Source organism: Larimichthys crocea, chromosome XXII, assembly GCF_000972845.2.
Source record: "Larimichthys crocea isolate SSNF chromosome XXII, L_crocea_2.0, whole genome shotgun sequence".
Lineage (NCBI taxonomy): Eukaryota > Metazoa > Chordata > Actinopteri > Sciaenidae > Larimichthys > Larimichthys crocea.
The window spans coordinates 6,599,917-6,613,220 of NC_040032.1; the positions used below are offsets into that span (position 1 = coordinate 6,599,917).

The following is a 13,304-nucleotide window of genomic DNA, read 5'->3' on the forward strand; positions in this document are numbered from 1 at the left end:
ATGTTTTATTGATTTATGCCTTTGACACCACCGGGAGCCTCAGAAACAAAGTACTACACACCCACTCGCAGCATCAATAAAAAGTACATTAGACTCTCGAAAATGCATTACATCACTACCAGACGGCTTACAGTATACACACTCGACATAATTTCATCCAGTATTTTTCAACTTGTTGGTCCTGTTAGCTGTTCACAAAAACAAAACCGTGCCATTAATCACAGGCTAAACTAAAGGGAAGGCTGACATTCTTGACTTAAAGCGGTCCACTCACCAGCTCCGAAACTGAGCTCTATCAGAGATCATACACTGTAGTATAACACAATACTAAACAAGAGTTGGGACCTGTTTCTAAGGTCTCTAAAGTGAAAGTACCTCAGTGGTCTGGGAGTTGCGCCAACAGTCTGCTCAGTGTCAAAGAAGAAGCTGCTGGTCTTCATATTTAATCACATTCTGTGATTTTATGTATTACTCTGTGCTCAAGACACCTCTGCTGTGTTTCTTCTCACCAGTCCTCCCGGGACTCCACCTGAGAGTTTGTCAAGGGGGGTGTGAGGACATGACAGTGGGCACTTCAAGTTCTACGGGAAAAAAGAAATAAATACAATAGCTGCATTTACGTCTGTCATTGTAACAATGATGCCACTTTCTGTTTCTCCTTATTATCTCTAGAGACACCAAAATGTTTAGATGAACAGTAATGGACCCAACATGCAAACACAAGCCAAAGACCAAGATCAGTTAAAGTAGTTTGTTGAAATTAGTGGCGACAGTTTCCACACAACTCTCAAACATGACATGACAGGATGACTTCAGTGGTGAAAGTGATCCAGAATGGTGCAGGGTTGGTGTTGGTAAGAATCCATAAACAGGAGTGGAGACGAAACAGGGCTGGACGTGGCTGGAGAATGGCTGGCAGCATTCCTTAGGCACAGAGAGAACAGGGTTAGATGTATCACAAAACAGACTTCCAAAAAGTTACTAGGTTGGCCATAACATTGTTTCCATGAGGGAGACTGAACTGGATGATGGGAAACAGGTGTCGTAGGAATCAGGCAGGTGAGAGTGAGAACTGGAAGCCACGAAATCGGTTTGGTTTTTAACCTTGAATGGCTGTCCATCTTTTGTTCCAACCCACCAACTTTCCACTGTTTTGCATGTATATTATGAAGTACCACAGAATTAACAACTGAACCAGAGTTTAATGGTCCTTATATGTTTTTCCTTTCTAGTCTTCTCAAGGCACTTTTACATTATATATAACATTCACCTATTCATACACTGATGGCATCGGCTGCCACAAGGTTCCAACTGCTCATCAGTTTTTGCGAGCTAACCATTCATACATATTCGCACAAAGATGGCACAGCCTTCAGGAGCACTTTGGGGTTCAGTATCTCAGGCTCTGGCTGAAGGATTGTGGCTGAAACCTGAAAGAAGACAAAACCTCCAGTTATTCATTAATAAACTATAATGTAGGCGTCTTACAACCTTCTATAATTTGAAATGTTTTCAAAATGTTTCGAGGACTGCATAGCACACACTTATCCACAGGTTATATTTAGGCGGATTAATTTAAATACGTCATGAGGCAATAGAGTGGCAATAGAACCTTAAGGGACACAGCATGTATGTGTGTATGTTAGTCAGTTTACATGTTGGTGCACTTTCTGAAGAATACATTCTGCTGCTGTATATGACCTAATAGAGAGTGCCAGCTTTTCATTTGGCTTTTTCTCTCTACAAATAGCTTCAACTATATTAAGCTGTCTCAGCCAAGACAAACCATAGCCTGTGACAGCTGAGAATCCTCTCTATTCTTCTTGGGAAATAAAGTTTCATGACTCTGTCAAAAACCTAAAGGTCAATAATGGTCACTCTCATCAGTCTTGTCAGAGGCTTTATGCAGCCGCCCCCTGAAGACTGTTCAGCTCATGACACGACTGAAATCACATGAACCTTTTTCCATCCAATGACTGTATACGTTCATTTAAAATAAGTGGAGATCTAACCAGAACTTAAAGAAAGCCAAAACATAGCAAAGGAAGATCATTTACCATAGATCAATAGTTTGGTTTCGGTGACATTAATCATATTTCAAAGAGAGAGTTATTTAAATGAACAGTTAGGGACTGTACAAAAATTATCTCAGGGGCAGGGAGAGTCAATTTTTATTTTGGAATAAAGGTAGGATGGTCTCACTTCATAGGAGGATTGTTTTCTCATTTGAAATTTAGCTTTTATTTCAGCCTTATTTCTTGCTGTGAGGTATCAGTGCTAACCACTGCACCACTCTTTGATACTGTAAATAATATAAAGAGGAGTTAGGGGGAAACTGTTTTGTCTTACAGCGCCAGTTCTTTATTCTTCATTCCATTGATCTACACTTTTTTTTAAGTACCTCAAATGCATCGCGATTTCAAACAATGTCGAGTGTTGAGAGGAAAGATGGACAAGGGATTGGAGAGGAGGGGTTGCTTGAGCGAGTAGCATCCATTTCTTCCAGGATCCTTTTGGGAAGTCAATAACCTGTCAGATAGAAAGCCTTTTCACTTTTTGGCCTGTCCACCTGCTGCTGCTCAACTCAACTCAATCCAGCTCCCTCCTTGTTTTCAGCCTTTCTCTCAAACTCATTTTGTCACCATGACTCTATTGAGTGGGCCTGCCAGCTCAAAGAAACATTGTCCCCTCTTACACCGCTCAGACTCTTAATAAAAGAAGGGTCACAGTGTCAGAGATGCTCAGCAAATTGGGTGGTGGAAAAACCTCACATTACAGAGTATGAAGTAACTCCTGTAAAACCAAACCTCCACTCTCTCTCAAGAGTGCCACTTCCTCCCAACATTTGCTGCACTGCTGGCTTTTGATTCTGTGGACTGAAGAGATTTTGTCACTTTAAAATTGATTGTCTGAGTTCTAAAAGGACTCAGAGTGTTTTCAGTAAATCAAAGCCCCGGAGGTCCCCTTTTGGGGAACATTTCATCGAAAACAAGTTCATTTTGAGAATTTAAACTCCTACTCGTACCTCACATTTTGCATAAAACTACCAATCTAGTGCCACAACAAAACAAACATGTCAAAACTGAACTGAGGTTTTAATAACCCTGTGAAAAGAACACTTTCAGTTTCTAAGTACACAAACGAAAATCAATCTGTGTATACACAATGTGCAGTGTTGATGATCTCGTGTGCACTGAACTTCAGGTGAAAATTGTCTCTTGTGCAAAGATATTTGCTTATCCTTTGATGATGGATGTGGCTCAGAATGAGGTGTTATTATTAAATTATGTAAATATGCTTCTGTTTGATAAACAGTATAAGTTAACAGTTAATAATGTGATCTTGTGTGTGGGTGTATGTGTGGGTGTATCTTGTTTGACAGCTGATTTTTATTTATTTAGCATACATATATTTTCCTCTCAGTGCAAGTCAAGTCTTCTTGCAATCTGAACCAACAAGGTTCAGACTGCAAAGCCCCAGGGAGGTTTACCCATAGGACTAGTAACACCCCTCACCTCTGGTAATCATCAGTTGTCAATCATCCATCACTCAGAACCTGCTCATGGCATCACATCATTTCGATGATTGATGACCAGTTGGGTTAAAAAAAAAGTATTCTCACAATCTATTTCTAACAAATACTGTGGATTTCCACATCCACGTACATGCACACACACACACATGAAAATGAACTACTGTTAAACATGTAACCTTGTATTGCAATTAGCCGTCAATTAAACCTCTCACAGTCTTTGTTGAAGGATGAGAATAGATATAGCATTCAGGGAAGAAGCTGCTGAGATGGCTTTTGTGCTCTCTCTTTTGAGTATCTACTTATTTCTCTCTTCACTCTGTGAGTCCATGTTCACCCTGTGTGACCTTTTCTCTGTTTAACTAGCTGTCAGCTTGTGCATCTGATACAAATACATTGTTTTTTTAAAGTCAGTAAGACATCATATGGCATTCAAAGCAACTCACAGCACAGTATAATTTAATTGAACGCCTGATATTTATTTGATTTATTTGCATTTATTAGTCACTTTGCACAGCATAAACACCTGTTATTGACAGTTATTGTACACCAATGCTGACTTCAGTTCAGTTCAGATGCTTTTAATAGATCAGTCACTAAGAGTTATGGTGACTAATGGTGACATTTGTTAATTAAGTTTCCTAGAAGAAGTTCAGAAATTATTGAGTGCAGGCACAGATGATGTCACAAACTTAGCCAGATGTAAAATCTGATCAGTTAGGACTAAGTGATGATAAATGAAGTTTTAATTCAGTCTAAATTCAAGCTTTCTGTTGAGCTAAATGAAGGATAACATGCGTTAAGTTCATATTCCAAGACATGTCACTATGAATGCGCTGCTGCAGAAAGAGAAGACAGAAACTGATTTTCTGTCTATTTTCTTTTGTGAACATCAGAGCTCATCGTAAGGTTTCAGTTTATTTATTGATCTGTGTGGTATACAAAGACATGAAACAAAGGCCACAGATATTCTTACATATTTTGTGCATGCACTACATTTACATGTGCCCACACAGTATGCATCTGTGCTTAATTCAGTTTTGTTGTCAACTTAGTATACGTGACAAGGGTGTGCAGACCATCATCACTTTCAGTGACATTCAAGCTGAGCCCTCTGGGTCAATAAACACATATGTTTATTAGCAGTCTCCTTCAGTGACATTTTCATTGACTTTGAATGCAAAAGTGACAGTGTGGGGTACATAATGTAGGACATTTAGATAAGTTAGTTTGCAACACTGAGTAACTAACCTGTTTGGAACATTCCACAGGTAAGCAGGTTCATTGTGAACATGACTGGGTATGAAAGGGGCGTCCTTGAAAGGGTCAATCACAGGATGGGGGGAGATTCAGAACACTGTAAGGGAAAATAGTCCAAGTACGACATTTTTCAATGTACAGTTGCACCTATTCAATAACATCATTAAAATCAGATAATCTGGAGAAATCTCTGCAAAAGGGACCAACAATAGCCACATTTCCATCACTAAATACCACAATAAATTTTAATCTACTTTCAAGTAATTCAGCAAAGGAAAATGTGAATGAATGCTTGTTTCCATCCACTACCATTATTTGAATATTAGTAAGTAATTAAGTCAGTGAAATTTATTTGTCTAGCACTCACAGAGACAGATTAGTTTACAAGATATGCGACAACAATTGTCCTGTCAGAAAATCAGAGCAACAAGATGACACAAATAAAATAATTAATTTTGATGTTTCCATCAACCTTTTCTAATGTGGTTCTTCAAAATGCACATCAAAATACATTTATGGAAACAAGGCTACTGAATGCCTGTAATCTGCGAGCCCTCAGGCTGCACTTCAATAAAAAATGACACGATTGTGCCAAGGATATTGCTATGATTTCAGGAACACTGCATTCTGTGCAAATAGAAGGACAGACCAACAACAGCCACAAACGCCGCCATCTTCTCTGGAGACGAGCTTATCTGAGATGAACTGACAGAAAGTGGAAAAGTGTGCACATCATGGACGGAATTCATGGACGTTGTGTCCTCCAGGGCAAATTTACGCTCTACAAACCATGCCAACTTTTTTTGTAATCTGGGTTGTATTAACCACAAGCTCTCTCTCTTTAGATATAACAACAACAAAGTAATAAAATTTTATTACGATCAACAAATAAGTTGTGTATATTCCCGGAGGGCAGCAATAAGTAAGAAAATCGATTTTATAAATTAAGATGCTGTCTTAATTTATAACCTTATATTTATAGCCCTTCTCAATCCACATACTGTGGCTGTGAGGGGAAGGGAAGGGAGTTACACATTTAAGGTTGATGGCTGATGCCACTAGACCTGCTGATGAAACCGTAGTGTGGGATAAGCAGGAGATTATGAAGGTTACAGTACTTAATAACTCATATGAAATAAAGGTTAATAGTAAGGTTTTAAAGTTGATCCATTGTGATACATGGAGCTGGTGTCAGTGAATCAGCAGAGGAATAACAGGAGACTTTGAGAATTTAATTAATAATGCATGCTGCAGAATTCTGAATGAGTCGTAGTGGGTAAATGAGTTTGTTGAGGATTGCATTGCTGGAGTCAAAACCTGACCTGACTAAGTATTGACCAAAATGTCCTTGTTATGTTCAGGCAGTCGTGTGGTTGGAGGATGAAACAGTATTGTCCATGTGCCATCAAGGCACTTAAACAGACTAGAGAACAGTATGGTGGCTTAAGCAACTGGAAGTGAACAGATATTGGTTTCTTCATTTAATTTCCAGAAAATATATTCTATCATAATATACACATACTGATGTGACTATTAGAAGGTTCCATCCATTTTGCTCAGGCCTTTTTTTAACATATTTCAATAAGTAAGATATAAGGGAATGCTAAAAAAAAACATTATTGCCGCCCTTCAAAAGTCCATTGGATCTGCTGACATCCAATTAACTGATCAAGCTGCTTGGAACAACTTTATATGAATCATTACAACTATTGTAACTCAAACTGACATCACCGCCGTAGACTGACATCAATGTAGGCTAATTGGTTACACGGATATTTGTATCGTGTGGTGTAGAGAGTTTTTTTATCATCCGTTTATATGACAGAATGAATGTCAAACGCGGTCGATGGGCCAAAGCCAACACTGACGCTGTTAGATTTTGGGAGGCTGCCACTGGGCACACTGCAGTTTGGTAGGACGGTCAACTCATTGTAAAAGAGCTCAGTCTTCAGCACATGGCAAAGCCCTGATGCCCAGTGGTTTTATGTGTTATAAACACTCTCTCTTTACATGCATACATTTGTGAAAACGCTTGAATAAAAACAACCAATATACAAACAGACACGCACATATCCCTATAAAAGGTGAGTGTTAAGCCAGGCACGCTCCTTCATCGACCCACGCAAAATGCCTGAAAGCACATTGACCGTGGAAGCCCAGTGGGACTGCAGAGTCAATATAAACCAACAGGAGCGATGATTGATTGATCCCCTGCTATCCCGCTCTCCTCTCCTCCGCCTCATCATGTCCTCCTGCCATGCTCCACCTTCGCTCTCCCTCTCTTTCTTAGGGCTTGTTTAGACCTCAATAGCTTCAGTGCAAATGTATCCAAATTGGATCAAGATCCAGTAGAGTAGAGGAGAGATTGCAGTTCTGGAATTAGAATGCACCTTAGACCACAACCACGCTAACTGAATTTCTCATTAATCTAATGTTGCAATCATATAAACACTAACATGATCTATATTGAAACACAGTGCATGTGATCATAAAGTAACAGGGCACAGTAAAAGGAAAAAGAAGAAGAGATGTAGCTGCTCTTGTATTGTTTTAACATTTCAGTGTGGATGAAGATCCTCACAAAAACAAGCTCATAATATTAAAAGGGATAAACATTTCCACACAGGTTAAGGAAGGATATATGCCACAGTGTGACCAGCGACAGTATAAAGTATGGGCAGTGTATGCGTGACATCACCCATAGGTTTCTCAAGAGGCGTTTTGAAGCTCAGAATCTGTGGTAGTCCTGCCTCTTCTGCCTCCTGGCTGATCTAAAAGAGTCAAGAATAAGAAAATTAGCTATAGAAACATATTTATTTTTGGTGCCAAGTTCGATATTTTATCATGGCTGCTTATGGAAATTGAAATGTTCAGTAGCCAGCCTCAAGTGGCCATTCGAGGAACTGCAGTTTTTGGAACTTCTGCATTGGCTTCACTTCCCAGCCACCAAGGTTTCCACTTGGATGTGACGCCACTTTTAGATTTTACTTCCTTGTTTAAATTTAATAGTAACCAATTGCTAAGCGGGAGAAAACATACATTTTCGTGCCTGGCCGTGCCATCAGAGAAACTTGGTTGCAGTAGCTATTTTGTACTTTTCTTCAGACACCATCCTCAAAAATGTGTGTGAGAGATATTTGGGAAATTTGGCATATTCTACGCACCCTGCAAAATTCACTCAACAGTTTTTCAGTATGATCAGGAATGAGCATTTTTGCTCACACTGCATGTGTCATCGCACATGTTCCTGGCCACCTTCAATATTAGTTGTGTGGTCCAATCCCAGTGCACTCAAAGTGTGTAGTGGGCCTATTTAAAATCCTTGATCTCCCTGTCGACCCACTCAACCTTCATATTATACCGTTTCCTCAGAAAGCTGAGCAACAGCCTCACATGTATCACAGACTATTGATGAAATAGCCAATTAGTGTAGGAGTGGATTATTAAACATCTCCCATTTAAGTACTAATAATTCACGTGTACTCACAATTATTATTTTATCTTTAGTGGAGAAGATGAGGTGTACGTGTTTGACTGGGACTGAGGTAGGAATCACGGTTCATTCTGAAATCCCATCTGGACCTTTTATCAGGGTACATATTTTAATGAGCCAAACACAGAAAAAGAGACAGGAAGCGAGGTCAGCTTTAAACACAGTGATTAGCAGTTCAAAGAGAAGAACTAGGGTTTCATCTACCTCTCCTCCTCTTGCACATCCCTCCCTTCACACCCAGTTCCTCTCATCTTCAAACAACCCGGGTGGAGGGTGAGGGTTGGCCTCTCCTGGGTCAACCCACGGGGAGCATTGATGGCAGGGAGGCTGGTGGGCCAGCTTTGTTGCCTGCTTGGCCCCTCCTTGTGCTGGGCAATGATTAAATCAAGGCCCTGGTGTGAGGCCTTCTGCTGGGGCAGCAGTGGTCTCCTATCCACAGTGAGCTTGGATGTGTCCCTGAGAAGAGATGTTACAAAGTGCCTGTTATTTGTTTGCTGAATTCATTGTCATTCTAGCTCCGTCACATGTCGTTTTTTTTCCTACCATGGGGCAAATACATCACTCACTGATGTCCCATACCTGCCCAGAATCTCAAGTTGTTATTTTCTAGCTGATGGATATCTAACATAAGAGCGGGTTTGATGCTCCTCACTGATATACTTCGCATGGCCCTTGGACGAGAAGAAAAGGCATTCTGTAAAGGTGACAAGAATCACAAAAAGGTAATTTCAAGTCAAAGGGATGGTGTAAAAGCCCTTTGATTAATATTCTTTGCTTGTATACTGGGACACATGTCAGATTTGATTAAGAAATTCTGTTTTAACCCAATTTTTATAAAAACCACAGAACCTTGGAAATTATTGAAAGTGCCCTAAAGCTTAGAAGTGCACTTTGACACTTCAGGATTGAATCCGAAGTGCAAGTGAGAAAATCTGGGTCAGGTGTAAATGAGCTGTCCCTCTACAGCTATTATTGAAGTACCTATGAGCAATCCCCAGTTGTTCTAGAGGAGCTGTTCAGTGGCAAACAGCAGAATGAGGTTGCCCTTGGCAACTCCCTGGTGGGAATCTATATGTATGAATGTGACACAGTACGGTGCTGAAAAATAGCATGCGTGCTCAGCCAAAGCCCCTGCATGAATACAGATTCAAAAAGTTAAACGCTAAGAAAAAAGAATTTAACGTGTAAACATTCTAAAGATTGTATGTCCCTCCTGCAGAGAACCAGCAAGTGATTGCCACGCCTTAGGTCTTGTTCCTGACGGCATGACAGAATGAAGGTGATATGCATTCAGGGAGAGATATTCTTATATAATTACTCTGAAATCACGGGGAAAGAAAGTCTATTGTGTTCACATGTAAACTTTTGGAAGATTATAACTCCCTCCTGCAGAGTAGTAGCAGGTGATTGCTGTGCCCCAGGTCCTGTTCTTGATGGGTTGACAAAAAGAGTGGAGGAGTGCATTCAGGGAGAGTCATCATTTATCCCTGTGTAATTACTCTGAAATCAAGGTGCTGAAATATCTGTACTCAGGCTGACGGAAGAGAAAAGACCCCGAAGGACTGTCTGAAACATTCACTGCCTAGGAAATGAAGAAACGAGAGCGGGGAGGCAAATCGGAGAAAGAAAAGTGAAATGAAGAGATGAGAGGAGATAAAAGTCGATACAAGGTCAAGTTTTAAAAAGAGGTGCTATAATGAGCAGTCAGATACAATGATTAATCAGCAGACGGTGATGAAGAGTGGAGTGGAGGTGTAGAGAAAGAGTGAGTGGACTAAGCTACTATGGTCAACGTTATTTTTAAACCGCATTAGAATTAGTCAAAGCGTCTGCATCAGGATACGTTGTCTTCTGTTGCCACGGATTGTCAGTCGGAGAACAATGAGTTAAATTGGACTGAAATATATTATGTCTTTTGTGATCAAAATTTATTACTCGATTACTCAATGCATTTATTCAGTGTTTGACCATCGTCAAGTGGGAACATCTGCTCCTGAAAGTGTGTATCCCTCTGAATGTGTGCAACTGGATACAACGACACACTTATTACTTTAGTTTATAGTAAAATGTTGTTGAAATTCCCCTCTGAATTAGCTCTCCTTTCATCTTCTAAACAGCCGCATTGAAAATTCTCTCTTTTCATTTTTTCCCGCAGTAATTCTCTCAAACAGGAGTCTTCTCATCCCTCCTCTTTCTGCCAAATGAGAAGTTTAGTTAACACATCCAGCACTAATCTCACGACCATTATGAGCATAGCAGGGATGAAAGAATGGTAAGGGGGTGGATGAAAAGCAGGGAGGGCTTTCGCTTCTCCTCTTCTGTGCTGTCCGCTGATGAGGGGGGTTTGAGGATATTTGAGTAGATCATTAAGGGAAAAAATAAATCCTTAATTCTCTCTCTTCTCTTCTCCTCGTTTCTTCACAACGACAGCAGTTTGTGAGCAACATCTCTAATTCAACATGCATCTTTAAAACACACACACACACACACACACACACACACACACACACACACACACACGCTCTTACATGCACTCAAGTGTGTGTGACTATGACAGGAAATGAATATTTAAGCATTGAGCCGCAGGTGTAGGAGACGCAGCCATTTCTTGAGTCTTCTTGAGCGCATCATTTATTTACCAGTTTGAGGCTTCAAAGTGGGTTTAAATATCATCATTTTCTCGCAGTGGTCTCGTTAATCAGGCACATCATCTTCTCCACCCTCCTTCCTTCAACTTTAGCCTCCGTCTGCTTTTGCACACAGGTGCTGGAGGGGCGGGGAGTTTTTCGATGCGGTCTCTGGAAGCATCTTTCTGTTTATCTCTTGCGAGGGGCCACGGACGCGGGTGTGCTAGTCCGACGCATACTGGAGGGGAGAAGTTGTCAAAAAAAGGGAAAGTCTTTACAATATATGTATGAAAAACAGGAGGAGGTGTGTGTGCGTGTGTGTGCATGTGTGTGTGATAAAAAAAAGTCCTGGTAGTTTCCCTGCCTGGACAGGATGTATAACTATGGCTAAGTCTCCCAGTGATTAGGCTTTGATGTTACCTTGAGTGATAGATGAGAGAGGAGGAGGAGGAGCAGGAGGAAAGGTGATGTTGCTGACACTGCAGTTTGAGACAACTTTCTTCTCCATACTTTTTTTTATATTATTATTTTATTTAAGTTTTTCCCACTTTTTCTATCTGCACTCCTAAAACTCGGCACAAAAAACAACTGCCTCACTTGAAAGACTGGAAGAGCATAAACTGGAGATGGTGGGTGGGGCGGGGTTGCAGGGTGGCAGCCGATGGGAAGGGGATTTTGAACACAAGCATGAAACGGGTAATGTCAATTTTTATTATAATGTATGAAGAAGGCGCTTGGAGGTCACTGCAGTATGTGGATACACACCCCTGCACCATAATCAGCTCGGCTCGTCTCCACATACTGTAAACTCCTGCCTTATAAATAAGCTTCTACTCTCACTGACACGCTCAAATGGATCATCTTGCACGTGCGCACAAAGCACATTAACCGGTATGAATGGATGGTACCATTTTCTCCTCTCTATGAACAGCTGTGGAATCAGACATGCGTGTGTGTGTGCGTGCGTGTGTGTGTGTGTTTGAATGTGTGTTGTTGTTGTTTGTCAGAGCGTTTGGGGTCCATTTGTGTTCAAATAGCTTGTGTCCCCGGTAACAGAGGCAGCTAGTTACTTGATTTCATCTTAGTGATTGATAGTAAGAATGGCCAGTGTCGGCCGACACATGCACTTGTTATTTCTCTCCTGCTGCACGAGGAATAATGCACTCTGCTAGCACAAAGCATACACAAAGCCTAAGCAGAAATTACCTCAGTGAATCCTGATCCCCCCGTTAAAGATAAGTATAATTAGTTATCCACAGTAGTCTCTTTTTTTGCAGCTTTGTACATGTGCGCTTGTATCACAACATTAATCTCCTGTCTTCAAAGGATGCTATTACCTGAGAGCAGTGGGACAGATGAAGAGTTAATTTCAAAATGAGATAAAACAACTACCCTACAAACATGATTGCATTTTGATTCATGTCCATGCATTCACATATAGACGTTCTGTGATGGATGAATTGTTTGTTTTTAAAAAACTGATGAATTCTGACGTTTTAATTCTGTCTAAACTAATATACATAGCCTTGCATTAAAGGAAGTCCTCGGTAAGAGGTAGTAGGTGTAGATCTTCTTGTCCTTCCATTACAGCACCTCGTTTTTTTTAAACCCTCATTCCATCTTCATTACCTCCTGACACGTACACTGTGTATTTAATAAGCCGAGTTATTCAACCCTGATGTTTGTTCCATCAGTGCTAATGAAACCTTGGCTTCTATAACTTTGCTTTTACTGTTACTGTATCCTGGGGCAGGGAGGGCAGTGGGGGTGGGGGTAATTTAAAGTGCCATCACACCTGCTGCAACACTTAAGAGGAAAGATATACTCCCTTTTTAGCACGGTCCCCTGCACACGCACAGCAACCAAACAAATATATGTCTCATACAAATTAAATTGCCTTTCTTCTACAAATAATCACCTGACATGGTCACACGGCAACAGCTCCCTCTCAGCGATGAGAGGAGTGATTTGATGAGCCTTATGAACCTTTGAGTAGCGGTATTGATGTCATCTATATTCATGCTGGCTTATTTCAGATACATTCAGTGGATCAGGAAATGTCATTGTATTTCATTAGCATTTATACACGACTGAACTATGAACGTACCTTGGCCACAAATAAGACACAGCCTTTTGCTTACAAGGGGCTACAGTGCCCCCAAGTGGTTTTTAGATGATTTTCATGCTCCTGCTTGGTTGAACCTACATCTACCGAACAGCCAATTCAAGTTTGTGTGTCCCATTTGAACTTTAAGCAAGTCCTTGTGGGACCAAAGCTAGGGTACTTTTGTCTTTCCTAGCCTAGTTTCAACTGATGAGATAGCCCAAACTGTTACTGATAATTCAGCACTTTCAGGTGACACGGGTACAAATATTAAAATTTTATGGGGTG

The 13,304-nt window shown here is 40.7% G+C and overlaps 1 long non-coding RNA gene across 3 annotated transcripts in view; it reads right to left on the reverse strand.

Moving 5' to 3' along the window:
* Window positions 1-13,304, reverse strand: part of LOC113744328 (uncharacterized) — an 18,416-nt gene continuing 5,112 nt past the window's right edge. Inside the window, exons 2-4 of one of the 3 annotated variants that reach the window (XR_003461447.1) lie at window positions 8,490-8,741; window positions 4,784-7,563; window positions 1-924 (exon numbers count right to left, since the gene is read on the reverse strand). This is a non-coding gene — a long non-coding RNA (uncharacterized LOC113744328). Of the gene's footprint in view, window positions 925-1,345; window positions 1,431-4,513; window positions 7,564-8,489; window positions 8,742-13,304 lie in introns of those variants that run through there. The other 2 variants (XR_003461448.1, XR_003461446.1) reach the window with 2 other exon arrangements.